This window comes from Entelurus aequoreus, linkage group LG01 (genome assembly GCF_033978785.1).
Source record: "Entelurus aequoreus isolate RoL-2023_Sb linkage group LG01, RoL_Eaeq_v1.1, whole genome shotgun sequence".
NCBI classification, from domain to species: domain Eukaryota; kingdom Metazoa; phylum Chordata; class Actinopteri; order Syngnathiformes; family Syngnathidae; genus Entelurus; species Entelurus aequoreus.
This window is the reverse complement of record NC_084731.1, coordinates 74,382,842-74,406,378: the sequence shown is the minus strand read 5'-3', so window position 1 is coordinate 74,406,378 and position 23,537 is coordinate 74,382,842. Positions and strand designations below refer to the sequence as shown.

The window sequence follows — 23,537 nt, the reverse complement described above, 5'->3', positions numbered from 1 at the left end:
TGGAAAACGACTTCCGGACGGCTTCGAACGATTCTGGACCACCATCCGCCGCCTCAGGAAGGGGAAGCAGTGCAATGTCAACACCGTGTATGGTGGGGATTAGGGCTGCAACTAACAACTAATTTGATAATCGATTAATCTGTTGATTATTACTTCGATTAATTGATTAATAGTCAGATAAATGAGACAAAATACATGTCTATCCTTTCCAGTATTTTATTGAAAAAACCCAGCATACTGGCACCATACTTATTTTGATTATTGTTTCTCAGCTGTTTGTAAATGTTGCAGTTTATAAATAAAGGTTTATAAAAAAAATTAAAAAAATAAAAATAAAAAGACTGCATACGCATAGCATAGATCCAACGAATCGATGACTAAATTAATCGCTAACTATTTTTATAATCGATTTTAATCGATTTAATCGATTCGTTGTTGCAGCCCTAGTGGGGATGGTGTTCTGCTGACCTCAACTGCGGATGTTGTGGATCGGTGGAGGGAATACTTCGAATACCTCCTCAATCCTACCAGCACGTCTTCCTATGAGGAAGCAGTGCCTGGGGAATCTGTGGTGGGCTTTCTTATTTCTGGGGCTGAGGTTGCCGAGGTAGTTATAATGCTCCTCTGTGGCAAGGCCCCCGGGGTGGATGAGATCCGCCCGGAGTTCCTTAAGGCTCTGGATGCTGCGGGCTGTCTTGGTTGACAAGACTCTGCAGCATTGCGTGGACATCGGGGGCGGTACTTCTGGATTGGCAGACCGGGGTGGTGGTTCCTCTCTTTAAGAAGGGGAACTGACTTGATTTAATGTATGCACAAATCATTTGTTCTACTCCCAGGGTGTGTTCTAACTATCGTGGGACCACACTCCTCAGCCTTCCCGGTAAGGTCTATTCAGGTGTACTGGAGAGGAGGCTACGGCTGATAGTCGAACCTCGGATTCAGGAGGAACAGTGTGGTTTTCGTCCTGGTCGTGGAACTGTGGACCAGCTCTATACTCTCGGCACGGTCCTTGAGGGTGCATGGGAGTTTGCCCAACCAGTCTACATAGACAAAATCAAGCTATATATATTCAAATCTCAAAAATATATTTACAAATACCCGTTTATTTATACAAATTCTTGATTTATTTTTATGTCACATTTTTATATTTATACATTTAATTTGTATATATTTTGAAATCTCAAAAATCTATTTACAAATAGGCGTTTATTTATACAAATGATTTATTTATTTGTATATCACATTTGTATTTATATTTGTATATTTATTAATATACCGGTATGCATATGTATTAATATCATATTGATATATATTGTATAAGTTGATGTGAGACAATTCTACTTCCATAAAGACTGCCCTATTTTTAAAGCATAGGTTCCTTACAGGTTTTCATGCGTCCTGTCATGAGGAACATGCGGACAAACTGTTGACAGGTGCTAATATTTCCTCACTCTCCCGGTGGATGCAATTCAGTTGGATTAGGGGTCTAAAAAAGTCAGCAGAAATTAAAAAAAAAAAAATGTTACAGCCAAAAAGGTAATTAATTTCTCAGAATAAACAGATTTTAGGACGGTCAATGAACCTAATAATACAAACAAAAAGGCTCCAACTTCTAAGTATCCGAAACAAAAGTAACCTACTGTGCATGAATTCAGTTCTATAAAGTTCTAAGTGTTGGAATGAAGTCCTCCGAGCTGCATGGCTGGCTTGTCGCTAGCAGATGTTAGCAGTTAGCCAGCACTGTCAAAACTGACTTGATTTAATGTATGCACAAATCATTTGTTCTACTCCCAGCTCTGTACTTCACCCCCCACAACTACTACTACTACTTCTACTACTGTACTACTGCATAAGTCAAGAGCACACATGCGCCACATGATAGTCAGATGGTAGTAATGAATGAACACTTTTAAAAGACTGGAAGCACTTAAACAGCTGCATTGGCCTTCCAGTTCCCCCTTTTGCTTCATCTGGTATAGTATGGTACAAGAAAAACAAATCAATAAAAATATAATACAAATAAGATATCTGTTTCTCCAATAAGTAGCGGTAGTAGGTAAGTGACAATCAGCCACTGACTTACTTATCGCCATTGCACAGGCGGCTTGTGACCGCTAATACCGTATTTTCCAGACCAGTATATAAGCCGCACCCACTGAATTTTAGAGGGAAAAAATATTTTTCCATATATTAGCCGCCCCGGACTATAAGCCCCGGATATACACGTTGTGAAATTAGTTATTTACACAAAACAAAATTGTAAATGTTTATTTACATACAATTGTTTCCAAACGGAGTCTGTAACACGGCAGTAAAACGGCTGATCAAACAAAACAGAAGTCGTGCCTAAAAGGAAATAATGGAAATAGAAATTATCTGTTCCAGAGTTAAACTTTCCTAATCATAAAACCTTCAGCAACGTAATGTTTTAAGTAATATTCTAAAATCCTTAACAGTCCGAGAACTGTAAAAAAATAAAATAAAATACCGTCCGTAAAACGTCGTAAAAAAAGTCTTATAAAACCTAGGGCTGGACGGGTATTGCAAAAATAATAACCTCGATTATTTGGATTGATATAAAAAATCACGATGAATAACACGATTATTAATTAATTAGAAAACACTACTATTTGTTTTACTCACCTTTAAATATAATTAAAAGATCAACAGATATGAATTAGAATAAACAACAACAAGTAAAAATATTAGTAATACTAACAATGAATTAAATAAATTAGTATACAGTATATTGTAAGAAATTACAAAAACAATAGCAATAAAAAAAAATAAACTCAGTTTTTCCGTTTTTGAATCTTTTTAATTCTGTTTTTTTACCCTTTACACTTATCTTGTGTGTTTTTGTGTCATTTATTAAATATAATCAAATGTTTGTTAATCAAATGCAAAAATCCTAACATATATTTGACAATTTCAAAGCATGATAATTGTGTAGATGTATCAAAAAGTGCTTTAAGTACATTATGCTTGTGTAAGGTACTTTTTTGAAACCTTTAATTATTTTGTTAGCGCAGTCAGAGCACAGCGCTGTTATTGTGAAGGGGGGGAGTGCGCTGCTGTTTTGAGCTTGACAAGTAAGGACACGACTTGAGGCTGTTTAAAAAAAACGAGAGCCTCTCAAGTTGCGACTGCTTTTTGTACATCGATCTTACATCCATGATGTCGTTCACAACAACACAAGCAGATCAGACTTGTTGTGGGTGTATGGCTTGTTCTTGCTAGCTTTAGCCTTCTAGGTTAGCTGTTGTTTTTCATTGTTTTGGGCACACATTATTTTCACAAACAAATGTTCCTTCCCCTCACAATGATTGCATTTTGCTCACGTGTATTTCAATTTTTTTTATATTCTGCGTTTAACAGCGGATTTCGTTATATTTCATTAAGATAATTACAATAATTAATAATTAAATGCAAATTCGGAGGAGTCTGAGTCAACGAAAATCTCAAACTTCCTTACTTGGAATAAATATTGTGTGTGTGGATTTGAAAGAGTAGTTTTATCCCAAACCTAATCCTGACAAATCCTAAAAATCCTGTTAACTTTAGCCGGTTAGCATTTGTTGCTAATCATGCTAAGGTTGGGGGTTCCAGTAGTTCAGTCACAAATGTTAAAATCCACACTCTTGGTGTTTATGTAGTCAACATATGGCCGGTTAGCTCAGTTGGTTAGAGCATGGTGCTAATAACGCCAAGGTCGTGGGTTCGATCCCTGCATGGGCCAGTCAAATTTTGTTAATGTGTCCATAAGAGCCAGACAAGATTTGGTTTGTTGTTTTGTAGCTAAATGCTAAATCAGGAGTCTGAGTCAACTACAACTTACAATTAAATATTGTGTACTGAAGTCATGGTCATTGACCCACTAGCTGCGCAAGCTAGCTCTCCAATCAGCTAAACAGACAGAATAACTCCACGGTGATGGGGAATTTACTGAGGAATATGTGAAACCAAAACCATACAAAAAGAATGCCATTATAAGTTAATAATACTAACACAGACACTCATAAATGTGTTAGCATATTGACACATGCTAACGACGCTGGCTTCATTACATTATGATAGCACGGACAAATATGCATGAAAACACTCCTACAGACATCACACATGACACATGGGTTTAGTAAGTAAGAATAGTTTTAGTTATATTGTAAAACTTACAGACGCTGCTTGGAGTGATGAATGAAGAATCCATACGAGTAGAAACGCTTTGGACGATTAGAATACAAAAGGGTTAGTAATTCACAGTCACCCAGCAGCACCTCCGGTTTAGATGAAAAATGTATCATAATCCTCACAAAGTGTTTAAAAAAAGTGTCACAAACGAGCGTTTTTTCATGTCTTTCCCGCCTCCTCTGGGTCTGAGTTGGAAGTCAAAGTTGACCAACTTCTTGGTTTAGGTCCACAACCTTTTGCTATCCAGGTGAGAGGCGTGCTTTATAATTTAGAATGTACTTTCACCAACTCAGAGGCGATGCAGCAACTCAATATGTCAATATAGCAGCGTAAGCTCGTTAGCTCTCTGTGATCATGGCGCAGCTAAGTAGTTTATAATAAGAATACCGCTAATACTCGGTTAATTTTCAGGTCACCAGATGTAAATGGAGTATATGTGGCGGTTTTGGGATGTTTTTTAGAGGGTATTATGGGCACAATATAGTAAACCCGTTAGCTGCATTGTTAGCCATCTCATACTTGCCATATGTTACGAGTTAGAATGCATTAAAAAAAGAAGCATAAGCATAAGCATTGTGAATGATAGGCAACTTAAAAAAAATAGTTCATATTTGGCCCTATTAATATGGTTCAAGTACCATTGGAATGTTTTTTTTGAAATAGTATCAATTGCTTAAAGATATTTGGCATTTAAAGGCCTACTGAAACCCACTACTACCGACCACGCAGTCTGATAGTTTATATATCAATGATGAAATCTTAACATTGCAACACATGCCAATACGGCCGGGTTAACTTATAAAGTGCAATTTTAAATTTTCCGGGAAATATCCGGCTGAAACGTCTCGGTATGATGACGTATGCGCGTGACGTAGTCAGTTAAACGGAAGTATTGATACCCCGTAGAATCCTATACAAAAAGCTCTGTTTTCATTTCATAATTCCACAGTATTCTGGACATCTGTGTTGGTGAATCTTTTGCAATTTGTTTAATGAACAATGAAGGCTGCAAAGAAGAAAGTTGTAGGTGGGATCGGCGGCGGACTACAACAACACAACCGGAGGACTTTGTTGGAGAGCAGACGCGCTAGCCGGTGACCTCACTTTGACTTCCTACGTCTCCGGGCCGCCAACCGCATCTGTGATCAGGTGAAGTCCTTCGTCGCACCGTCGATCGCTGGAACGCAGGTGAGCACGGGTGTTGATGAGCAGATGAAGGCTGGCTGGCGTAGGTGGAGAGCTAATGTTTTTAGCATAGCTCTGTGAGGTCCGGTTGCTAAGTTAGCTTCATTGACGTCGTTAGCACAGCATTGTTAACCTTCGCCAGCTTGGAAAGCATTAACCGTGTATTTACATGTCCACGGTTTAATAGTATTGTTGATTTTCTATCTATCCTTCCAGTCAGGGGTTTATTTCTTTTGTTTCTATATGCAGTTAAGCACGATGCTATCACGTTAGCTTGTAGCTAAAGTGTTTCACCGATGTATTGTCGTGGAGATAAAAGTCACTGTGAATGTCCATTTCGCGTTCTCGACTCTCATTTTCAAGAGGATATAGTATCCAAGGTGGTTTAAAATACAAATCCGTGATCCACAATAGAAAAAGGAGAGAGTGTGGAATCCAATGAGCCAGCTTGTACCTAAGTTACGGTCAGAGCGAAAAAAGATATGTCTTGAACTGCACTCTAACGTTCCTCATCCACAAATCTTTCATCCTCGCTCAAATTAATGGTCCGAATCGCTCTCACTTCTGGCCGCCATCACTGTAAACAATAGGGAACTTTGTGGAAATGTTCAGCTGACTACGTCACGCTCCTTCCGGTAGGGGCAAGGCTTTTTTTTGTCAGACACCAAAAGTTGCGATCTTTATCGTCATTTTTCTATACTAAATCCTTTCAGCAAAAATATGGCAATATAGCGAAATGATCAAGTATGACACATAGAATAGATCTGCTATCCCCGTTTAAATAAAAAAAAAATTCATTTCAGTAGGCCTTTAAATTTTTTGTCAGGTACCTACAACTGGTAGTAGTAAATAAAATACACTTACATTCGGTGTCTAGATTTATAAAAGTAAGGCTTACATTTTCTAATTGGCTCAATGGTTTACAATTATCAATCAAATCTTGGAGAATAATTAAGAGTACAAAAGGCCTTTAAATTTATATCTTTGTTAAAAACATTTAAAGTGATTTTTATTGGCTCTTTTTGTCTTTTGTTTTAGTTTTTTTCATCCATCCATCCATCCCTTTCGGGGTCGCTGGAGCCTATCTCAGCTGCATTCGGGCGGAAGGCGGAGTACACCCTGGACAAGTCACCACCTCATCGCAGGGCCAACACAGATGTACAACATTCACACACTAGGGCCAATTTTAGTGTTGCCAATCAACCTATCCCCAGGTGCATGCCTTTGGAGGTGGGAGGGGCCTATCCCCAGGTGCATGTCTTTGGAGGTGGGAGGGGCCTATCCCCAGCTGCATGTCTTTGGAGGTGGGAGGGGCCTATCCCCAGGTGCATGTCTTTGGAGGTGGGAGGAAGCCGGAGTCACGGGGAGAACATGCAAACTCCACACATAAAGATACCGAGCCGGGGATTGAACTCAGGACCTTCGTATTGTGAGGCAGACGCACTAACCCAGGGGTCTGCAACCCGCGGCTCTGGAGCCTCCGCCGTGGCTCCCTTTGGCTTTGAAACCGAATGTTAACAAATAATGGTTACTTGATATATTATTACATTTCATTTTATTTAGTTAGTTTATTTTAATTCAACAGTTGTTATTTTAAAGAGTTCTGGGATCTTATCATATGAAAATAAAACACATTTTAATATATTGTCGATGGAAATGTATGTCACAGCCCTTATGCGACATCTCTTGCTGCCATGCAATTGTATTGTTTTTAGCGGTCAACCCCTAGCAATGGACAGATCAAAAAAGAGAAACATTTTATTTATTTACATTTTTATTAGTTTGCTGTTTTTATTGATGACTAGGTAGTTGTTTTCAATTTTTGTCAAATGAATATGCCACAGTCGTATGCCTTCAGAATATTGTAATGAGTGGATTTTAATTTTTTTAGTCATTAATAAGGGAAGGAACAGTGTATTTTGTTTGTACTGTTCAAAATAATTTGATGATTTGCTTTGTTATACCCAGAAATAAATCAAATAGGTGTTTGATGTCATAAGTCCTATAGCACACTTGTAACAAAACTATAAGTGGTGTTATCGTCATTTTAGGAATCTAACGGAGTTTGTGGCTCTAGGTGCGTTTTATTTGGGGGGAAATGGGCTCCAATGGCTCTTTGTACGCTGAAGGTTGCCGACCCCTGCACTAACCCCTCATCCACCGTGTATTTTTTATTATTATTATTTATTAATATTTAATACTCTATCTGTATTTGCTTTTGTTTTTTTCCCTTGATGTTGAAAGTGCCTGGACTTTTGTGTGAATTTAATTATCAAAGTATTTCTGATTCTGATTATAAATGTATGTTTTTTGTTCAATTAAAAATAAAAATAAAAATAAATAAATAAATATTACAGTCGGTGTCTAAAGTTTAGCATGTATGCTATTAGCATGTCTTCATCCAGCTTTGAGCACCAAATCTCCTCAACTGTAAAGGAGGATACTTTGCTTGAAAAGTAATCTTACATTGTCCTTATAATCATAAAATGATCGACAAACAACGACTTATTTTCACCTACCTTGTATTTATTGGTCTCTCACTGCGCGAACTTCATCTTTCTGTTTACATTCTTGCACCGGGCCACCACTGACCAATCGGAGACGAGAATATTGTCTCGTGGTTTAGAGCGACGCATTTATGTTCCATTGGAAAATATGGTAATTTTGAAGCGTGATCACAAATCAGGTCACAGAGATAACACACACAGGAATTAATTTTAATCAAACGCCTAAATATACAGGTAAAAGCATCCTAATACTTAAATCACTTTAATACTAGATTAAATAAGGACAGAGAGGATTCATGTTAAATAAGGATAGTGCAGCGTTCACTTGTCTGAGCTGTATGTGATGAATTTGAAGGCCACAGGCTGTGACTCACAAGAGGGAGGCTATCATTTAAATCACAGGTGTCAAACTCAAAGCATGCGGGCCAGATCTGGCCCTCCACAACATGTTCTATGGCCCGCAAAAGCCTGGAAATAATATGTGTCAATAAAATACCTTATATTTTCTTTCTTTACTTTGTTATTTTCTCCTAAAGGTAAAAAAGGGTAAACAAATTGTGTCCAACAAATATTTTTTTGGTCAAAATCCATATAAATACTTAAATATCTGGTTAACTTTTGATTTCGAAGCAAGTTATCCATCAATTTGTACACTATAAAAATGACCAATAGATTTTACTGTAAAATTTAGGGAGTTTTATTTTTTACAGCATATTACTGTAAGTTGAAAAAAAAGACAAATGTTAGTTTTTTACAGTAAAATTCTGTCGACTGAGCTGTCAGTTTTTTCTTGTTTTTTTTACTGTAAAATACACGGATGATGATTTTATGGCACCGCATTTTATTATGGTAAAAAAAAAACTGGCAGCTGAGTTGCCAAAATAAAATTAAACAGCAGTACTGTATTTTGTATTTACAGTAATATGTTGTGAAAAAATTAAAATTAAAATTAAAAAAACATATTTTACAGTAAAAGTCTGGCAACTAAGCTGCCAGTTTATTTCTGTAAAAAACAGTGGTAAAATCCACAGATTAGTTTTACTCTTTACGTAAAAAAATTTTTTAAATATCTAAATTCATAGGCAAATTCATTAATTATTTACTGTTACAAGCGGTGTGGCCCTCAATGAAAACAAGTTTGACACCCCTGATTTAAATGTTTATGGAGGCTGACAGTTGTCTATAGAAGGCTGCTGACATGAGAAGATGAAATGGACGCCCCCTCTCTCCCTCCACCACATTTATTTATCTTTAAGTCAAAGTGATGCCAACGTGGTGTTTTTGCCTTTCTCAACAGGGTGATGGAACGTAAACACAGCACATTGGTGCATGTATATCACACACACACACACACACACACACACACACACACACACACACACACACACACACACACACACACACACACACACACACACACACACACACACACACACACAAAAGGTCCATAGAAACAATGTGAAGACCTTTGACCCCCTTTTTCCCCACCTCTTCCACATTTGCTGCAAGGTATGTCAGCAACAGGCTGAAGGTGTGTCAAGAGTCCTCGCTGTCTTTTTCCCCGGCATGTCATCCATCTACTTTGACAACCTCCAAAAAAGCGACGTGGGGGGTGGGAATTGAAAAAGACATCTGTGTAGTTTTAACTTAAAACTAACATCTCACACATACAACATACACTTGTGTGTTCGCAGGGGAATTTGGTAGGAATTTGTAGTAAAAGTTAAGTACCGAACAGTTTGAATGCGTCATGCCTAAAAGGAAATAATGGAAATAGAAATTATCTGTTCCAGAGTTAAACTTTCCCGATCGTAAAACCTTCAGTTTTAACTGTCCGAGAACTGTAAAAAAAAACAAAAAAAAAACGTCCGTAGAACGTCGTAAAGAAAGTGTTATAAAAGTTAGGGCTGGACAAGTGTGGCAAACCGTATTTTCCGCACCATAGGGCGCACCGGATTATAAGGTGCACTGCCGATAAGCGGGTCTAGGCAGGTCTATTTTCATACAAAAGGTGCACCGGATTATAGGGCGCATTAAAGGAGTCATATTGTGACTTTTTTTTCCTTAATGTAAAAGACTTCCTTGTGGTCTACATAACATGTAATGGTGGTTCTCTGGTCAAAATGTTGCATAGATAATGTTTTACAGATCATCTTCAAGTCGCTTTCTGACAGTCGCTTCCGGATGCGGCGTTTTGTGGGCGGTCTTATTTACGTGGCTCGCCTCTGACAGTGTCTTCTCCCCGTCATCTTTATTGTAGCGTTGTAGCGTGCAAGGATGGGAGTGGAAGAAGTGTCAAAAGATGGAGCTAATGTTTTAAAGGCCCACAGCACATTCTAAAAATACTATTAAACTAAACAAAAACATAACAAAAGTGAAATAAAAAAGCTTAAAGGTGAAATGTAATTTAGAAAACGTTGCAATGTTGACTAATGAAACAAAGCTGTTTTTTTTTCTTTCAAACTATCATTGCTCAAAACATAATATTGAATCAAAAACAATGTTATTATGAATTATTGTACACACACTCTGTCAATTCTCTTATATACTCTTTATTTCTAGACTTCTAGAGTGTTTGATTATCACATCACTCTAAATGTATAAAAAATAAAGTTCACAAACATAAAGAGGGATCCTAGTGGGCCAGGCCAATATTTCCTTATCTCTAAACTAAAACTGGGGAAATGTGTAGAGTGTTCTGGGCTTTAGACATAATTTTATTTCAGAATTCCTTGAGAGAAAAAACGCCTGGTTAGGCTTTGGTATGTAAAAATAAAGTTAAAGTACGTATTTGGTTTACAGCTATGTTGTTATTATGCTGTTTGTTACTTATGTATGTTATGTTGCAGCTATTTAAAATAGTCTTGTCAATTTGTTCTGGCCTGAAATAAGTTGGCCCTTGGAAACATATCTTTGTCTTTATGTGTTGTATGTAAACCACATTGCTTAGCAGAGTTCAGTGATGCAAATGCATGTCAAGTTGATCAACACATTGTATTATTCTCCAGTGCAATAACAGTACTGAAATGAAGGCTAAAAGGGCATTAATGGGAGCTTTAAAAAAAGAAATAACTAAATAGTTACTTTTCACACTAACGCATTACTTTTTGGTGTAAGTAACTGAGTTAGTAACTGAGTTACTTTTGAAATAAAGAAACTAGTAACTGTAACTAGGTACTGGTTTTCAGTAACTAACTCAACACTGGTTGGGGGTACCATTAGTTCAGTCACAAAGAACTTTGACTGTGTTCAAATTCACGTTCTTCTCTACTTAATCTTAAATATGTAAATGTTGTACTTTGCTTTTAAAGGTGTGAAATGTTACAGTAAAGGTTTGTTCAAACCCTCTTAGTCTTCCCATCTCCTCTTGGATATTAACAAACAGTGTGATGTGGCCAGATACCTCAGTTGGTTAGAGCGTGGTGCTAATAACGCCAAGCTATGTACGGACCAGTCAAGTTTTGAAAAATATCAGCTGTGAACATTAGAACCAGACAAGTCCTGGTTTGTTACATCCAGTAGTTCTGTCACAAAGGTTCAAATCCATGCATTTCCGTATTTACTCATAAACATGTAAAGTATGTACATTTTTTTACCAAGTTTCTAAAAATGTGAACTTTGGTACATGTGGCCGGTTAGCTCAGTTGGTTAGAGCGTGGTGCTAATAACGCCAAAGTCGCGGGTTTGATACACGTACGGGCCAGTTGAGTTTTGTTAAATATTAGATGTGTCCATAAGAACCAGACAAGTCCTGGTTTGTTGCATATCTAAACGCTAATTTGGAAGACTCTGATTCACCTAATTTCATGTATTTCCTTACTTACAATTAAATATTGTGTACTGAGGGTAGGATTTTAAAAGAGCAGTGTTATCCCAATCCTAATCCTGACAAATTATAAAAATACAGCTAACTTTAGCCGGTTAGCATGTGTTGCTAAATATGCTAAGGTTGGGGGTACCAGTAGTTCAGTCACAAACAACTTTGACTGTGTTTAAATTCCCGTTCTTCTCTACTTAATCTCAAATATGTAAATGTTGTACACTTTGTACTTTGCTTTTAAAGGTGTGAAATGTTACAGTAAAGGTTTATTCAACCCCTCTTAGTCTTCCCATCTCCTCTTGGATGTTAACAAACAGTGTAATGTGGCCAGATACCACAGTTGGTTAGAACGTGGTGCTAATAACGCCAAGCTACATACGGACCAGTCAAGTTTTGAAAAATATCTGCTGTGAACATTAGAACCAGACAAGATTTGGTTTGTTGCATCCAGTAGTTCTGTCAAAAAGGTTCAAATCCATGCTCTTCCGTATTTACTCTTAAACATGTAAAGTATGTACACTTTTTACCAAGTTTCTAAAAATGTGAACTTGAAACATATGGCCGGTTAGCTCAGTTGGCTAGAGCGTGGTGCTAATAACGCCAAAGTTGTGGGTTTGATACTCGTACGGGCCTGTTGACTTTTGTTAAATATTAGATGTGTCCATAAGAACCAGACAAGTCCTGGTTTGTTACATCCAGTAGTTCTGTCACAAAGGTTCAAATCCATGCTCTTCCGTATTTACTCTTAAACATGTAAAGTATGTACACTTTTTACCAAGTTCCTAAAAATGTGAACTTTGGTACATACGGCCGGTTAGCTCAGTTGGTTAGAGCGTGGTGCTAATAACGCCAAGGTCGCGGGTTCGATACCCGTACGGGCCAGTTGAGTTTTGTTAAATATTAGATGTGTCCACAAGAACCAGACACGTCCTGGTTTGTTGCATAGCTAAATGTTGATTTGGAGCACTCTGATTCAACTAAATTCATGCATTTCCATACTTACAAATAAATATCGTGTGCTGAGGTTGAGGATTTTAAAAGAGCAGTGTTATCCCAACCTTAATCCTGACAAATTCTAAAAATACAGCTAACTTTAGCCGGTTAGCATGTGTTGCTAAATATGCTAAGGTTGGGGGTACCAGTAGTTCAGTCACAAAGAACTTTGGTTGTGTTCAAATTCACGTTCTTCTCTACTTATTCTTAAATATGTAAATGTTGTACACTTTGTACTTTGCTTTTAAGTGTGTGAAATGTTACAGTAAAGGTTTGTTCAAACCCTCTTAGTCTTCCCATCTCCTCTTGGATGTTAACAAACAGTCTGATGTGGCCAGATACCTCAGTTGGTTAGAGCGTGGTGCCAATAACGCCAAGCCACGTACGGACCAGTCAAGTTTTGAAAAATATCAGATGTGAACATTAGAACAAGACAAGATCTGGTTTGTTACTTCCTGTAGTTCTGTCACAAAGGTTCAAATCCATGCACTTCCGTATTTACTCTTAAACATGTAAAGTATGTACACTTTTTACCAAGTTTCTAAAAATGGGAACTTGGGTACATGTGGCCGGTTAGCTCAGTTGGTTAGAGCGTGGTGCTAATAACGCCAAGCCACGTACGGACCAGTTAAGTTTTGAAAAATATCAGCTGTGAACATTAGAACCAGACAAGATCTGGTTTGTTACTTCCAGTAGTTCTGTCGCAAAGGTTCAAATCCATGCTCTTCCGTATTTACTCTTAAACATGTAAAGTATGTACACTTTTTACCAAGTTTCTAAAAATGGGAACTTGGATTCATGTGGCCGGTTAGCTCAGTTGGTTAGAGCGTGGTGCTAATAACGCCAAGGTCGCGGGTTCGATACCCGTACGGGCCAGTTGAGTTTTGTTAAGTATTAGATGTGTCCATAAGAACCAGACAAGTCCTGGTTTGTTACATCCAGTAGTTCTGTCACAAAGGTTCAAATCCATGCTCTTCCGTATTTACTCTTAAACATGTAAAGTATGTACACTTTTTACCAAGTTCCTAAAAATGTGAACTTTGATACATACGGCCGGTTAGCTCAGTTGGTTAGTGCGTGGTGCTAATAACGCCAAGGTCGTGGGTTCGATACCCGGACGGGCCAGTTGAGTTTTGTTAAATATTAGATGTGTCCATAAGAACCAGACAAGTCCTGGTTTGTTACATCCAGTAGTACTGTCACAAAGGTTCAAATCCATGCTCTTCCGTATTTACTCTTAAACATGTAAAGTTTGTACACTTTTTACCAAGTTTCTAAAAATGTGAACTTGGGTTCATGTGGCCGGTTAGCTCAGTTGGTTAGAGCGTGGTGCTAATAACGCCAAGGTCGCGGGTTCGATACCCGTACGGGCCAGTTGAGTTTTGTTAAATATTAGATGTGTCCACAAGAACCAGACAAGTCCTGGTTTGTTGCATAGCTAAATGTTAATTTGGAGCACTCTGATTCAACTAAATTCATGCATTTCCATACTTACAAATAAATATCGTTTGCTGAGGTTGAGGATTTTAAAAGAGCAGTGTTATCCCAACCTTAATCCTGACAAATTCTAAAAATACAGCTAACTTTAGCCGGTTAGCATGTGTTGCTAAATATGCTAAGGTTGGGGGTACCAGTAGTTCAGTCACAAAGAACTTTGGTTGTGTTCAAATTCACGTTCTTCTCTACTTATTCTTGAATATGTAAATGTTGTACACTTTGTACTTTGCTTTTAAGTGTGTGAAATGTTACAGTAAAGGTTTGTTCAAACCCTCTTAGTCTTCCCATCTCCTCTTGGATGTTAACAAACAGTCTGATGTGGCCAGATACCTCAGTTGGTTAGAGCGCGGTGCCAATAACGCCAAGCCACGTACGGACCAGTCAAGTTTTGAAAAATATCAGCTGTGAACATTAGAACCAGACAAGATCTGGTTTGTTACGTCCAGTAGTTCTGTCACAAAGGTTCAAATCCATGCACTTCCGTATTTACTCTTAAACATGTAAAGTATGTACACTTTTTACCAAGTTTCTAAAAATGGGAACTTGGGTTCATGTGGCCGGTTAGCTCAGTTGGTTAGCGCGTGGTGCTAATAACGCCAAGCCACGTACGGACCAGTTAAGTTTTGAAAAATATCAGCTGTGAACATAAGAACCAGACAAGTCCTGGTTTGTTACATCCAGTAGTTCTGTCACAAAGGTTCAAATCCATGCTCTTCCGTATTTACTCTTAAACATGTAAAGTATGTACACTTTTTACCAAGTTCCTAAAAATGTGAACTTTGGTACATACGGCCGGTTAGCTCAGTTGGTTAGAGCGTGGTGCTAATAACGCCAAGGTCGCGGGTTCGATACCCGTACGGGCCAGTTGAGTTTTGTTAAGTATTAGATGTGTCCATAAGAACCAGACAAGTCCTGGTTTGTTACATCCAGTAGTTCTGTCACAAAGGTTCAAATCCATGCTCTTCCGTATTTACTCTTAAACATGTAAAGTTTGTACACTTTTTACCAAGTTTCTAAAAATGTGAACTTGGGTTCATGTGGCCGGTTAGCTCAGTTGGTTAGAGCGTGGTGCTAATAACGCCAAGGTCGCGGGTTCGATACCCGTACGGGCCAGTTGAGTTTTGTTAAATATTAGATGTGTCCACAAGAACCAGACAAGTCCTGGTTTGTTGCATAGCTAAATGTTAATTTGGAGCACTCTGATTCAACTAAATTCATGCATTTCCATACTTACAAATAAATATCGTTTGCTGAGGTTGAGGATTTTAAAAGAGCAGTGTAATCCCAACCTTAATCCTGACAAATTCTAAAAATACAGCTAACTTTAGCCGGTTAGCATGTGTTGCTAAATATGCTAAGGTTGGGGGTACCAGTAGTTCAGTCACAAACAACTTTGGTTGTGTTCAAATTAACGTTTTTCTCTACTTATTCTTAAATATGTAAATGTTGTACACTTTGTACTTTGCTTTTAAGAGTGTGAAATGTTACAGTAAAGGTTTGTTCAACCCCTCTTTGTCTTCCCATCTCCTCTTGGATGTTAACAAACGGTGTGATGTGGCCAGATACCTCAGTTGGTTAGAGCGTGGTGCTAATAACGCCTAGCCACATACGGACCAGTCAAGTTTTGAAAAATATCAGCTGTGAACATTAGAACCAGACAAGATCTGGTTTGTTACTTCCTGTAGTTCTGTCACAAAGGTTCAAATCCATGCTCTTCCGTATTTACTCTTAAACATGTAAAGTATGTACACTTTTTACCAAGTTTCTAAAAATGGGAACTTGGATTCATGTGGCCGGTTAGCTCAGTTGGTTAGAGCGTGGTGCTAATAACGCCAAGGTCGCGGGTTCGATACCCGTACGGGCCAGTTGAGTTTTGTTAAGTATTAGATGTGTCCATAAGAACCAGACAAGTCCTGGTTTGTTACATCCAGTAGTTCTGTCACAAAGGTTCAAATCCATGCTCTTCCGTATTTACTCTTAAACATGTAAAGTATGTACACTTTTTACCAAGTTCCTAAAAATGTGAACTTTGGTACATGTGACCGTTTAGCTCAGTTGGTTAGAGCGTGGTGCTAATAACGCCAAGGTCGCGGGTTCGATACCCGTACGGGCCAGTTGAGTTTTGTTAAATATTAGATGTGAACATTAGAACCAGACAAGATCTGGTTTGTTACTTCCTGTAGTTCTGTCACAAAGGTTCAAATCCATGCTCTTCCGTATTTACTCTTAAACATGTAAAGTATGTACACTTTTTACCAAGTTTCTAAAAATGGGAACTTCGGTTCATGTGGCCGGTTAGCTCAGTTGGTCAGAGCGTGGCGCTAATAACGCCAAGCCACGTACGGACCAGTTAAGTTTTGAAAAATATCAGCTGTGAACATTAGAACCAAACAAGATCTGGTTTGTTACTTCCAGTAGTTCTGTCACAAAGGTTAAAATCCATGCTCTTCCGTATTTACCCTTAAACATGTAAAGTATGTACACTTTTTACCAAGTTTCTAAAAATGGGAACCTGGATTCATGTGGCCGGTTAGCTCAGTTGGTTAGAGCGTGGTGCTAATAACGCCAAGGTCGCGGGTTCGATACCCGTACGGGCCAGTTGAGTTTTGTTAAGTATTAGATGTGTCCATAAGAACCAGACAAGTCCTGGTTTGTTACATCCAGTAGTTCTGTCACAAAGGTTCAAATCCATGCACTTCCGTATTTACTCTTAAACATGTAAAGTATGTACACTTTTTACCAAGTTTCTAAAAATGGGAACTTGGGTTCATGTGGCCGGTTAGCTCAGTTGGTTAGAGCGTGGTGCTAATAACGCCAAGCCACGTACGGACCAGTTAAGTTTTGAAAAATATCAGCTGTGAACATAAGAACCAGACAAGTCCTGGTTTGTTACATCCAGTAGTTCTGTCGCAAAGGTTCAAATCCATGCTCTTCCGTATTTACTCTTAAACATGTAAAGTTTGTACACTTTTAACCAAGTTTCTAAAAATGTGAACTTGGGTTCATGTGGCCGGTTAGCTCAGTTGGTTAGAGCGTGGTGCTAATACCGCCAAGGTCGCGGGTTCGATACCCGTACGGGCCAGTTGAGTTTTGTTAAGTATTAGATGTGTCCATAAGAACCAGACAAGTCCTGGTTTGTTACATCCAGTAGTTCTGTCACAAAGGTTCAAATCCATGCTCTTCCGTATTTACTCTTAAACATGTAAAGTATGTACACTTTTTACCAAGTTCCTAAAAATGTGAACTTTGGTACATACGGCCGGTTAGCTCAGTTGGTTAGAGCGTGGTGCTAATAACGCCAAGGTCGCGGGTTCGATACCCGTACGGGCCAGTTGAGTTTTGTTAAATATTAGATGTGTCCACAAGAACCAGACAAGTCCTGGTTTGTTGCATAGCTAAATGTTAATTTGGAGCACTCTGATTCAACTAAATTCATGCATTTCTATACTTACAAATAAATATCGTGTGCTGAGGTTGAGGATTTTAAAAGAGCAGTGTTATCCCAACCTTAATCCTGACAAATTCTAAAAATACAGCTAACTTTAGCCGGTTAGCATGTGTTGCTAAATATGCTAAGGTTGGGGGTACCAGTAGTTCAGTCACAAAGAACTTTGGTTGTGTTCAAATTCACGTTCTTCTCTACTTATTCTTGAATATGTAAATGTTGTACACTTTGTACTTTGCTTTTAAGTGTGTGAAATGTTACAGTAAAGGTTTGTTCAAACCCTCTTAGTCTTCCCATCTCCTCTTGGATGTTAACAAACAGTCTGATGTGGCCAGATACCTCAGTTGGTTAGAGCGCGGTGCCAATAACGCCAAGCCACGTACGGACCAGTCAAGTTTTGAAAAATATCAGCTGTGAACATTAGAACCAGACAAGATCTGGTTTGTTACGTCCAGTAGTTCTGTCACAAAGGTTCAAATCCATGCACTTCCGTATTTACTCTTAAACATGTAAAGTATGTACACTTTTTACCAAGTTTCTAAAAATGGGAACTTGGGTTCATGTGGCCGGTTAGCTCAGTTGGTTAGCGCGTGGTGCTAATAACGCCAAGCCACGTACGGACCAGTTAAGTTTTGAAAAATATCAGCTGTGAACATAAGAACCAGACAAGTCCTGGTTTGTTACATCCAGTAGTTCTGTCACAAAGGTTCAAATCCATGCTCTTCCGTATTTACTCTTAAACATGTAAAGTATGTACACTTTTTACCAAGTTCCTAAAAATGTGAACTTTGGTACATACGGCCGGTTAGCTCAGTTGGTTAGAGCGTGGTGCTAATAACGCCAAGGTCGCGGGTTCGATACCCGTACGGGCCAGTTGAGTTTTGTTAAGTATTAGATGTGTCCACAAGAACCAGACAAGTCCTGGTTTGTTGCATAGCTAAATGTTAATTTGGAGCACTCTGATTCAACTAAATTCATGCATTTCCATACTTACAAATAAATATCGTGTGCTGAGGTTGAGGATTTTAAAAGAGCAGTGTTATCCCAACCTTAATCCTGACAAATTCTAAAAATACAGCTAACTTTAGCCGGTTAGCATGTGTTGCTAAATATGCTAAGGTTGGGGGTACCAGTAGTTCAGTCACAAAGAACTTTGGTTGTGTTCAAATTCACGTTCTTCTCTACTTATTCTTAAATATGTAAATGTTGTACACTTTGTACTTTGCTTTTAAGTGTGTGAAATGTTACAGTAGAGGTTTGTTCAAACCCTCTTAGTCTTCCCATCTCTTCTTGGATGTTAACAAACAGTCTGATGTGGCCAGATACCTCAGTTGGTTAGAGTGTGGTGCCAATAACGCCAAGCCACGTACGGACCAGTCAAGTTTTGAAAAATATCAGCTGTGAACATTAGAACAAGACAAGATCTGGTTTGTTACGTCCAGTAGTTCTGTCACAAAGGTTCAAATCCATGCTCTTCCGTATTTACTCTTAAACATGTAAAGTATTTATACTTTTTACCAAGTTCCTAAAAATGTGAGCTTTGGTACATCTGGCCGGTTAGCTCAGTTGGTTAGAGCGTGGAGCTAATAACGCCAAGGTTGCGGGTTCGATACCCGTACGGGCCAGTTGAGTTTTGTTAAATATTAGATGTGTCCACAAGAACCAGACAAGTCCTGATTTGTTGCATAGCTAAATGTTAATTTGGAGCACTCTGATTCAACTAAATTCATGCATTTCCATACTTACAAATAAATATCGTTTGCTGAGGTTGAGGATTTTAAAAGAGCAGTGTTATCCCAACCTTAATCCTGACAAATTCTAAAAATACAGCTAACTTTAGCCGGTTAGCATGTGTTGCTAAATATGCTAAGGTTGGGGGTACCAGTAGTTCAGTCACAAAGAACTTTGGTTGTGTTCAAATTCACGTTTTTCTCTACTTATTCTTAAATATGTAAATGTTGTACACTTTGTACTTTGCTTTTAAGAGTGTGAAATGTTACAGTAAAGGTTTGTTCAACCCCTCTTTGTCTTCCCATCTCCTCTTGGATGTTAACAAACGGTGTGATGTGGCCAGATACCTCAGTTGGTTAGAGCGTGGTGCTAATAACGCCTAGCCACATACGGACCAGTCAAGTTTTGAAAAATATCAGCTGTGAACATTAGAACCAGACAAGATCTGGTTTGTTACTTCCTGTAGTTCTGTCACAAAGGTTCAAATCCATGCTCTTCCGTATTTACTCTTAAACATGTAAAGTATGTACACTTTTTACCAAGTTTCTAAAAATGGGAACTTGGGTTCCTGTGGCCGGTTAGCTCAGTTGGTTAGAGCGTGGTGCTAATAACGCCAAGCCACGTACGGACCAGTTAAGTTTTGAAAAATATCAGCTGTGAACATTAGAACCAGACAAGATATGGTTTGTTACTTCCAGTAGTTCTGTCACAAAGGTTCAAATCCATGCTCTTCCGTATTTACCCTTAAACATGTAAAGTATGTACACTTTTTACCAAGTTTCTAAAAATGGGAACTTGGATTCATGTGGCCGGTTAGCTCAGTTGGTTAGAGTCTGGTGCTAATATCGCCAAGGTCGGGGGTTCGATACCCGTATGGGCAATGGGCCAGTTGAGTTTTGTTAAGTATTAGATGTGTCCATAAGAACCAGACAAGTCCTGGTTTGTTACATCCAGTAGTTCTGTCACAAAGGTTCAAATCCATGCACTTCCGTATTTACTCTTAAACATGTAAAGTATGTACACTTTTTACCAAGTTTCTAAAAATGGGACCTTGGGTTCATGTGGCCGGTTAGCTCAGTTGGTTAGAGCGTGGTGCTAATAACGCCAAGCCACGTACGGACCAGTTAAGTTTTGAAAAATATCAGCTGTGAACATAAGAACCAGACAAGTCCTGGTTTGTTACATCCAGTAGTTCTGTCGCAAAGGTTCAAATCCATGCTCTTCCATATTTACTCTTAAACATGTAAAGTTTGTACACTTTTTACCAAGTTTCTAAAAATGTGAACTTGGGTTCATGTGGCCGGTTAGCTCAGTTGGTTAGAGCGTGGTGCTAATAACGCCAAGGTCGCGAGTTCGATACCCGTACGGGCCAGTTGAGTTTTGTTAAGTATTAGATGTGTCCATAAGAACCAGACAAGTCCTGGTTTGTTACATAGCTAAATGTTAATTTGGAGCACTCTGATTCAACTAAATTCATGCATTTCCATACTTACAAATAAATATCGTGTGCTGAGGTTGAGGATTTTAAAAGAGCAGTGTTATCCCAACCTTAATCCTGACAAATTCTAAAAATACAGCTAACTTTGGCCGGTTAGCATGTGTTGCTAAATATGCTAAGGTTGGGGGTACCAGTAGTTCAGTCACAAAGAACTTTGGTTGTGTTCAAATTCACGTTCTTGTCTACTTATTCTTAAATATGTAAATGTTGTACACTTTGTACTTTGCTTTTAAGTGTGTGAAATGTTACAGTAAAGGTTTGTTCAAACCCTCTTAGTCTTCCCATCTCCTCTTGGATGTTAACAAACAGCAGAGGTGGGACCAAGTCATTGCTTTGCAAGTCACAAGTAAGTCTCAAGTCTTTGCCCTCAAGTCTCGAGTCAAGTCCCGAGTCAAGACAGGCAAGTCCCGAGTCAAGTCCAAAGTCAAGACTGGAAAGTCTCAAGTCGAGTCCCAAGTCCTGCATTTTGAGTTTCGAGTCCTTTCAAGTCCTTTTGTCAAGTCAAGTCAAGTCAAGTCAACTTTATTTATATAGCACATTTTCAACAACTTTTTAGATTGCACCAAAGTGCTTTACAGGTTAAAAAAGCATGGAGCAAACAAAAAACAAACAAAAAAAAACCAACAACAAAAAAAAACAAAACTAAGCAAAACAACAACAAAAAACAAAGAACATAAACAATGAGTGTGTTAAACAAGATAATGCAAATGCAATACGGTAAAAGGGGTCGAATAAAAAGTTTAAAAAAATTTGCAGAATAAAAAAAAAATAAAAAAATAAAAGTGCTACAAATTGAAAAATACAACTAAAGCGAAGGGGTGGGAGGGGGGGGGGACTAGAAATGGTGGCCTAGTGGGCGGACTCAGCTCGGGTCAAAGGCCAGCGAGAAGAGGTAGGTCTTAAGGAGGGTTTTGAAGACCCCCAGGCTCCGGGCTGACCTAATGTGGAGGGGAAGGCTGTTCCAGAGCTTAGGGGCGGCAACGGAAAAGGCTCTGTCCCCTCTGGTCTTTAGCCTGGATCTGGGGACCGCCAAAAGCATTTGGTCAGCTGACCTCAAGGCTCTAGACGAGGTATGGTGATGCAGCAGCTCGGTCAAGTATTGTGGGGCCAGACCATTTAGGGATTTAAAAACAATTAAAAGTAATTTAAAATCAATGCGGTGACGGACAGGGAGCCAGTGGAGTGAGGCCAGCACTGGGGTGATGTGCTCGCGTTTTTTGGTACTGGTGAGGAGACGGGCAGCCGCGTTTTGCACAAGCTGCAAACGGCGGAGTGATGCCTGATCAATGCCAGCGTACAGTGAGTTATTGTTGTCTAGCCGGTGTGTGATGAAGGCGTGGATAGCAGTCTCCAGGTCGCTCTGGGAGAGATAGGCCTTGGTCTTTGCTAGGGTTCTGAGATGGTAAAAGCTGGTACTAACCACTGAGCTGACCTGTTTGGTGAATTTGAAGGCACTATCAAAGATCACACCGAGATTTCTCACGGAGGACCGGATGTTTACACCCAGAGGACCAAGAGCACTGACAGACGAGACTGGAGATGTATCGCCGAAGATGATTATCTCGGTCTTGCTCTCATTAAGGTTGAGGAAGTTAGCACTCATCCATGCTTTAATGTCAGTCAGACAGTCAAGCAATGGTTGAAGTGCGACCTGTCCTATGGCCTTAAGAGGTAAATAGATCTGAACATCATCGGCATAACAGTGGAATGGGACATTGTGCTTGACCAGGATTTCACCTAAAGGTAGAATGTACAGTAGGAAGAGTATGGGACCCAGGATTGACCCCTGAGGAACACCACAGGTAAGGGGGGCCACCGAGGAGAGAAAGTCTCCTAGCTGCACAGAGAAACTCCGGTCAGTTAGGTAGGACTGAAACCAGCTTAGGGCTACACCTGAGATACCCACGTACTGCTTCAGTCGTGACAGTAGAATCCTGTGATCCACTGTGTCAAAGGCAGCTGTGAGGTCCAGAAGCATCAGGATAATTTTTAACCACAGACTAATATTTTTACACAGATTGTGTATGCTTTTAAAACGCTGTATTTATTTATTAAAACAAGTGCATTTGAAATTGCAGGAAAAAAAATAGTGCTGACATTGCAATTCATAATAGCACTATTAACCAGTCATTTTAATAGTTTAAACAATTTTAAACATTTAACTCATTCCTTTACAGAATAAACACATTTGCAAAAACAAACATTAACATACTATTGGTTGTATTTTATGAAAATAATATTACCACAGAGTTGAGAAGGAGCAAAGATCTTCAATATTTGTATGTGAAAATCACAAATAAATCTTCTGGGGGAGGATGACGCCCCTACAGGGGTTTGGTTTACAAACTTTCAGCCCCACCTAAAACAAAATTCACCAGCCGCCACTGATTATGATGCATTCTCATTTTAGGCAAAATATAAGACAATACTTTCTTAACAGTATAATTGTAACCAGGAATGAGTCTTCAAGTAACAATATTCAAATACTAACATTGTTGGGTAAAACAGCATTTGGTTTTATTCTGAATGTAGTGAAACAAATTGGTGGTTTTAGCTGGTATAATGACTTTCAGGTGTTTATATATGTTTAAGTATTTGGCAGACGCTTTTATCCAAAGCGACATACATAAAAAATACATACATAACAATCACTGTAAACATGATCATTTAAGG

The 23,537-nt window shown here is 38.8% G+C and overlaps 1 protein-coding gene and 14 non-coding genes across 15 annotated transcripts in view; 14 read left to right on the top strand and 1 right to left on the bottom strand.

Moving 5' to 3' along the window:
* Positions 1 to 23,537, bottom strand: part of sema3bl (sema domain, immunoglobulin domain (Ig), short basic domain, secreted, (semaphorin) 3bl) — a 225,655-nt gene that overhangs the window by 101,000 nt on the left and 101,118 nt on the right.
* On the top strand, positions 3,666 to 3,739 carry trnai-aau (transfer RNA isoleucine (anticodon AAU)). Its single transcript has one exon. It is a non-coding gene; the product is annotated as a tRNA-Ile (tRNA).
* Positions 12,509 to 12,582, top strand: trnai-aau (transfer RNA isoleucine (anticodon AAU)). Its single transcript has one exon. It is a non-coding gene; the product is annotated as a tRNA-Ile (tRNA).
* Positions 13,496 to 13,569, top strand: trnai-aau (transfer RNA isoleucine (anticodon AAU)). Its single transcript has one exon. It is a non-coding gene; the product is annotated as a tRNA-Ile (tRNA).
* On the top strand, positions 13,994 to 14,067 carry trnai-aau (transfer RNA isoleucine (anticodon AAU)). Its single transcript has one exon. It is a non-coding gene; the product is annotated as a tRNA-Ile (tRNA).
* trnai-aau (transfer RNA isoleucine (anticodon AAU)) lies at positions 14,981 to 15,054 on the top strand. The gene has a single exon. It is a non-coding gene; the product is annotated as a tRNA-Ile (tRNA).
* trnai-aau (transfer RNA isoleucine (anticodon AAU)) lies at positions 15,230 to 15,303 on the top strand. The gene has a single exon. It is a non-coding gene; the product is annotated as a tRNA-Ile (tRNA).
* On the top strand, positions 15,982 to 16,055 carry trnai-aau (transfer RNA isoleucine (anticodon AAU)). The gene has a single exon. It is a non-coding gene; the product is annotated as a tRNA-Ile (tRNA).
* trnai-aau (transfer RNA isoleucine (anticodon AAU)) lies at positions 16,231 to 16,304 on the top strand. The gene has a single exon. It is a non-coding gene; the product is annotated as a tRNA-Ile (tRNA).
* trnai-aau (transfer RNA isoleucine (anticodon AAU)) lies at positions 16,715 to 16,788 on the top strand. Its single transcript has one exon. It is a non-coding gene; the product is annotated as a tRNA-Ile (tRNA).
* trnai-aau (transfer RNA isoleucine (anticodon AAU)) lies at positions 17,199 to 17,272 on the top strand. The gene has a single exon. It is a non-coding gene; the product is annotated as a tRNA-Ile (tRNA).
* trnai-aau (transfer RNA isoleucine (anticodon AAU)) lies at positions 17,448 to 17,521 on the top strand. Its single transcript has one exon. It is a non-coding gene; the product is annotated as a tRNA-Ile (tRNA).
* On the top strand, positions 18,435 to 18,508 carry trnai-aau (transfer RNA isoleucine (anticodon AAU)). The gene has a single exon. It is a non-coding gene; the product is annotated as a tRNA-Ile (tRNA).
* On the top strand, positions 19,187 to 19,260 carry trnai-aau (transfer RNA isoleucine (anticodon AAU)). The gene has a single exon. It is a non-coding gene; the product is annotated as a tRNA-Ile (tRNA).
* On the top strand, positions 20,665 to 20,738 carry trnai-aau (transfer RNA isoleucine (anticodon AAU)). Its single transcript has one exon. It is a non-coding gene; the product is annotated as a tRNA-Ile (tRNA).